Source organism: Alosa sapidissima, chromosome 20, assembly GCF_018492685.1.
Source record: "Alosa sapidissima isolate fAloSap1 chromosome 20, fAloSap1.pri, whole genome shotgun sequence".
Taxonomy (NCBI): domain Eukaryota; kingdom Metazoa; phylum Chordata; class Actinopteri; order Clupeiformes; family Clupeidae; genus Alosa; species Alosa sapidissima.
The window spans coordinates 19,671,486-19,677,721 of record NC_055976.1 but is presented as its reverse complement, the minus strand read 5'-3'; positions in this window follow the sequence as shown (position 1 = coordinate 19,677,721).

Below are 6,236 nucleotides of genomic sequence, written 5' to 3'. Positions count from 1 at the left end.
ATGATCCTCTCTGTTGTCCTGTCTGTTTCACTGTGCCCCCCCCCGCCCCCCCACGCAGCGTCTCACTGTAGACACCAGTGGCTGTGGGCTTGGCTGTGCTTCTCTGATTGTGTTGGTTGATTCCCTGCATCTCTGCTGTAATGGGGATTCTGGAGCAAGGGCTTTACTGCCTGCATTGGTCCTATGAATCCTGCAGCATGGGATTCTGGAGCAAGTGCTTTATTGCCTGCATTGGTCCTATGAATCCTGCAGCATGGGATGTGCTTGCATGTGTAGTTGACTGTAAATATTCCAAAATGTGATTGTTGCTGTGATACTTTTTATCTCCAAATATACATACCGTGTGTGTGTGTTTATGTATGTGTGTGTTGTTTATCACTCTGCTCCAACTGCTTGGCAGGTGGCTGCGTCTGTCTCCAGACTCCAGCTCTGTGGGCGGTGGGCCGGCCTCCTCCAGAATCACACTGTTAATTATAGATCAATGAAGATGAGTAGGTCACGGGGGACACCCTGGGTTTGTGTGGATGTGTGTGTCGGGGTGGTGGGTGTGTGTGAGTGAGTGTGTGTGAACTGCATGCATGAGTGTATGTGAGTTTGTGTGCGCTTCAGAGTGTGGCTGTGTTTGTGTGGGTATGTCTGACTGTGTGTGCATGTGTGTGTGACTGTGTTCCGTGAGCTTCTGGAACACTGACCTCATTATGAGGGTTTTTGCCCACTCTGAGAGAGGCTGAGAGTGATCCTATCCTGTGAGACCACAGCAGCAGCAGGTTCCTTCACTCACAGATTGTGTGTGTGTGTGTGTGTGTGTGTGTGTACTGTGTGAGCCTATCCTGTGAGACCACCACCACAACAGCAGCAGACTCCTCCAGTTCCCAGATCAGAGGAGATAGAGCCGCTGATGCAATAAGGCCTATCTCTCTCTCCCCACCTCTCACGAGCACCCATCTCTTCAATTAGCACCTCTGGATTAGGACTTTAATTAGGACTTACCTTGATAGCATTCACACATTCTCATTCACACAAGCAGATATACAGCGGCAAGAAAAAGTATGTGAACCCATGCTAAAGTTGACTAAAAATAAAAATAAAAAACATAATCTTTTGGAAATTGATGTTAATGTCTTAATTAAAAAAAATGAGGAAAAATCCAACCTTTAAGAACACCAATTTTCTTTGTGAATGAATAATGTATTATAAATAGATAAATGTTCTTCTTTAAAATACAGGAGGCATACGTATATGAACTCCTATGCTAAATTCCCATAGAGGCAGGCAGATATTTATTTTTAAAGGCCAGTTATTTCATGGATCCAGGATACCATGCATCCTGATAAAGTTTCCTTGGCCTTTGGAATTAAAATAGTGTAGCGGTCTCAAAGACTTAAAGGCTCAGTGGTCTTGATGCCACATATTTAATGAATCTTTGTTTCTGTAGAAACATACAAAATACACTCAGTAGGATGACACAACGAACATTCACGCTTGCTTCAACAAAGAACGCAGTTACTCTACTTTTCTTACATCGAAAACTCATAGCCAATGCGTCACTAATACATGTAATGGAGGGAAACCATACGCGGGCTATTCATGACACAAAACAAGCTAGACAAGCATGGCAAACGGCACATATCTCACTTCTAAATTAAACATATGAAACGGATACAATCTCATTTCTGTATCATTACATGTCACTTACGCTAATAAGGTTATATGAGTTTGTTTTTAACACCAGCTCACCTGTAGACACATACAAAATACACTCAGTAGGATGACACAACGAACATTCACGCTTGCTTCAAACTGTTCAACAAAGAACGCAGTTACTCTACTTCCCTGCTGAGATTCTCGTGAATACAGACTGATTCCACAGCGCTCAGCTGCCACCTACGGGCGCGGCTGATGTAGTGAACAACTAAATACAACCCAAACTCTTGAACAAACACCACATACCTGTTATCTTTCTTTTTAAATCACTCACATTGAATTGAGGGCGCTACAATAGCCCCACATCATCACATACCCTCCACCATGCCTAGAGATTGGCATGGTTTTATTTCAGTTGGCCTATTAGCTAGTTTGATTTGCATTGAGCTCTTGTTGATGCTGATTGATTTGAAAAACAATACTGACAATAATATCAACAACAAAAATGTGATGCCACTGGTGTTTTTTGAATGACTAGGCTACATAATAATTTCCATCCAAACGGTCTCATTACAGGCGACTAATTGCTGCGTCACTTGCCCCGCAGCAGGTGTACGATCAGCAGAACACCATCACAGCGTAATAACCGTATAATTACAGGTGTGCACAGCCGAATACACAATCAGAGTATCAGCCTCTGTGTGAAGCCAAGTTCGTTGGTGTGTGTGTTTGTTTGTTTGTTTGTTTGGAGAGTTTCTGGACTTCTTAGACTCTCATTTCGCTCATGTCACATGAAAGATTGTCCCCAGTGGCCAGCTTAGACCTTTGAAACAGGGGCTAGCAGGGCAATGTGTGTGTGTGTGTGATGGGGAGGGGATTCTGACAGGAGACCTCTACTTTAGCTGGAGGGCACACAGAAGGGGTGTGGGGGTGTAGAACATTATAACAGGAATGGGAAAGAACACCTCTGAGTACAGCCACGTGTGTGTGTGTGTGTGTGTGTATGTGTGTGTGTGTGTGTGTGTGTGTGTGTGTGTGTGTGTGTGTGTGTGTGTGTGTTTGGGTTTCAGTACAAATCTGTAAATTGAATATGAAACTTTCATTGCTTGTCAGCTCGCTCACAATGCCCCTGTATTATTCATGACCACTTTGTGTTTGCTCAGCCATGTTTCCCGTGGTCAGTGGGTGAGCTGGCCGCCAGGCAAAGGTTGCACTCAGAGGTTCAGAGAGGCTCCGACTGGTAGAGTTTCCTCGTCTCCTTTCTGCTTGTGTCCTTGTCTCGTCCCCTTGTCTCATCTCCTCGCCTTGTCTCCTCTCCTCTCCTCGTCTCCCTGTCTTCTTGTCTCATCTCCTCTCCTTGTCTCCTCTCCTCATCTCCTTGTCTTTTCTCCTCTTTTCGTCTCCTTGTCTCGTCTCATCTCCTCTCCTCGTTTCCTTGTCTTTTCTCCTCTCTTTGTCCCCTTGTCTTTTCTCGTCTCCTTAAAGAAGGAGAGGAAGCCTGTGAGGAGAGATGACATTTTCATATCTGCTAAACTCCCCCACAGGCTATTGACTGAAATAATTTAAAGTAATTGAAAAAAATCTGTGCCAAGATAAGTGTAAGTGTGACTCGGAAGGTTAATTTGATGTGTGTGAATGTCTGTGAATATGTGTGGAATATGTGTGTGTATGTGTGTGTGTGTGTGTGTGTGTGTGTGTGTGTGTGTGTGTGTGTGTGTGTGTGTTTGTGTCTGTGTGTGTGTGTGTGTGTGTGTGTGTGTGTGAGAGAGAGCCATGGTTCAGGTAAGCCTTGACTGAAATCACTTTACCTTTCACTTGCTGTGTACTGCTTCTCATTGTCAAGTTCTGATAGGTGCTTAGCTGGCCAAGGGTTGTAAGTGAAAAAGTGTCTCTTTAAAAACTCAGCTTAGGGCTGCTTATTATTTAGACAATTTGCCCCTGACTGTGAGTAAAATACACTTGTTTTGACATACTGTAAAAGTCACCTTCTAGTAAAGCATCTACGTGCTTTATAGGAAAGCCCTTAAACAGATTAAAAAGTAATTTGTTCATTTTAAAACGGAATGCATTAGATCTGATCCCACTCTATCGTGTAGAATGGTGTTGTGATTATTCTGTATGCACGCACTCCTCATAAGATGACCTATCAATCAAGGAGTAATTAAGCTGAGGAATATGAGACAGGAGGACTGAAGAGCCAATCAATTCTGTTAATCAGTCAATTAATTAAAGCATTGCATGAAAACACCCACCGCACTTTGTTTCCCAAATAGGGATGTGTACCCTCAATGTAAACTGTAATTGATATAGACTTCAATTCAAATAACTAGTCTATACACCAGCACAATTAAAACCAAACAGAATGCAAGCCAGCGGTGACCAGAGGAAAAGAAAATAAAGTGAGAGAGAGGTCTACTGAGCCCTCTCAGAAGACAAAAAGACCCCTCCTTCCTGATACATCTCGTGGTTTTAAAGCAACACAATGGTAAAAATGGGTATTTATAGTGGAGCAGATAATCTCATACATATTAAAAGATATTGTGCATTTTATGACTTAAGCATGGCATTTTGTCCAGTGTTTCTAGAGACTGTAAACTTCCTTTTCAGACATGGAGCCACTTCAGATTTGACCTCTCTGGGGCCAGGCAGACTCAAAACAAATGTCACTATTATTTTCAGGAGTAAAATATTACTGCAAGTTATTCTAGAGTTTTTCTGTGCAATCTAGAATTTCCAAGTGCCATGTTTAATGAAAGATGGCTCCGCTTTAACCCTCTCTGGTATAATGTCTGCTTGAGTGCATCAAGACATCAAATGGAATATTTAGTTGGCAACATTTTTATACAACCCGAATTCCAAAAAAGTTGGGACACTTTGTAAAATGTGAATAGAAAAAGAATGCTATGACTTACAAATTATATCAACACTATATTTAATTGAGAATAGTTCAAAGACAACATATTATTTGTTGAAGGAGAGAAATTTGTCTATTTCATGGAACATATTAGCACATTTTGAATTTGATGTCAGCAACACATCTCAAAAAAGTTGGGACAGGGGCTGGAAAAGTTGTGTAATGATAAAGACAACAAAAGGAGGAACATTTCACAACTAATTAGTTCAACTGGAACCATGAATGAATGGGGATAAAACAAGCAAGCATCCCAGAGAGACTGAGTCTCTCAGAAGTAAACATTTTTTACTTGTGGAGGTATTTCAGGTATATCACTCTGTAGAGGTATGTGGAGCAGGCTTGTGCAAAATTCCAGAATTGAATTGAAACTGGCTCTTAAATTCCAATAAAATTCTTGAATTTCACTTGCATTTAGGTAGCAAACTTAAATTTAAAGCACTTAATTGAGGTAGCAAACAGGAAGCAGAATTGCAATTCGAATTGTGCACAACCCTGATGTGGAGGTATTCCAGGTATATCACTCTGTGTAAACCTGTGTGGTCAAATGATGAAGCAATATAAGAATAATGTTTCTTATCATGAAATCCAGATAAACCTTTCAAACAAGGGACAGGGCTGGAAAAAGAAATAGTGGATGGCTGTGGTCTTTTGGACCTCATGGTCTTTTTCTGTAAAGAATTATCAGGAATTATCAGGAAAACTTTTTTAGAATAAAAATATTACAATATCAAGACTGGCACAAAAGTTGCAAACGTTGTAAAAGTTAAAAGGTCTATTAAAAGTCAAAAGCAATTACAGCATTTAGTTCATAATAACGATGATGAGAATAATAAGTCAAAGACCACTGCAGCAATGCCTGCAATTCAAAGCACTTTTCAATGCCTGCCATTCAAAGCACTTTTGCTGACTTCCAGTCTCCAACCATCTTAGAATTCCATCTACTAACAATCACAACATAGCATGAGGTCAAAATGGCTTCTTTTTCATGTTCCTGTAACTTGGCACTTGGACTTTGACATTGTACAATAACAGTTTTTAGCGATACTTATTACACGGTTCTTCAGAGTGCTGCAGAAAGTTCCATTCACATGAAAGGCCCGAACGTTGGGAAGGCCCAATGTTAAATCTATATAAATCACCGGCAAAGTATATAATCACCGCTGTCAATGGCAACTGATTAACGTCTTTCATATCCCTCCGCAAGAATTCTGTTCGCCAGGGGCGCAGCTACACATTTTTGAGGGGTATGCAACAACAATATTAGCGCCCCCCCCCCCCCCCCCCCCCAAAAAAAAAAAAAACACAAACAACTAAAGCAAAACAAAAAGCCAATAATTTACACTATTACTGTGCATTAGTGTCTATTGAATATGTTTTTAAAGAAATGCTGCCAATTTGATGTTTAACTTGATGTTATACTTGATAAGTATTGATATGGTGCATTGCCACTTTAAGAGAGTCTAAACGGTTCTCATAACATTCTTTTGCCAGCTATTGCTCACAAATAAGCTGATAGGCACTCTAGCCTTGTTTGTTTGCACCACATTGACAACACAATATTAAGTTATTACAAGAAGTCTTCATTGTTAGGATATGAAAACATGTAATGAGTTGCTGCTAGCATGACATTTCTGTTTGCAGTTGGCCATTAAAATTGCAGTATGAGCATGGTAGCCAC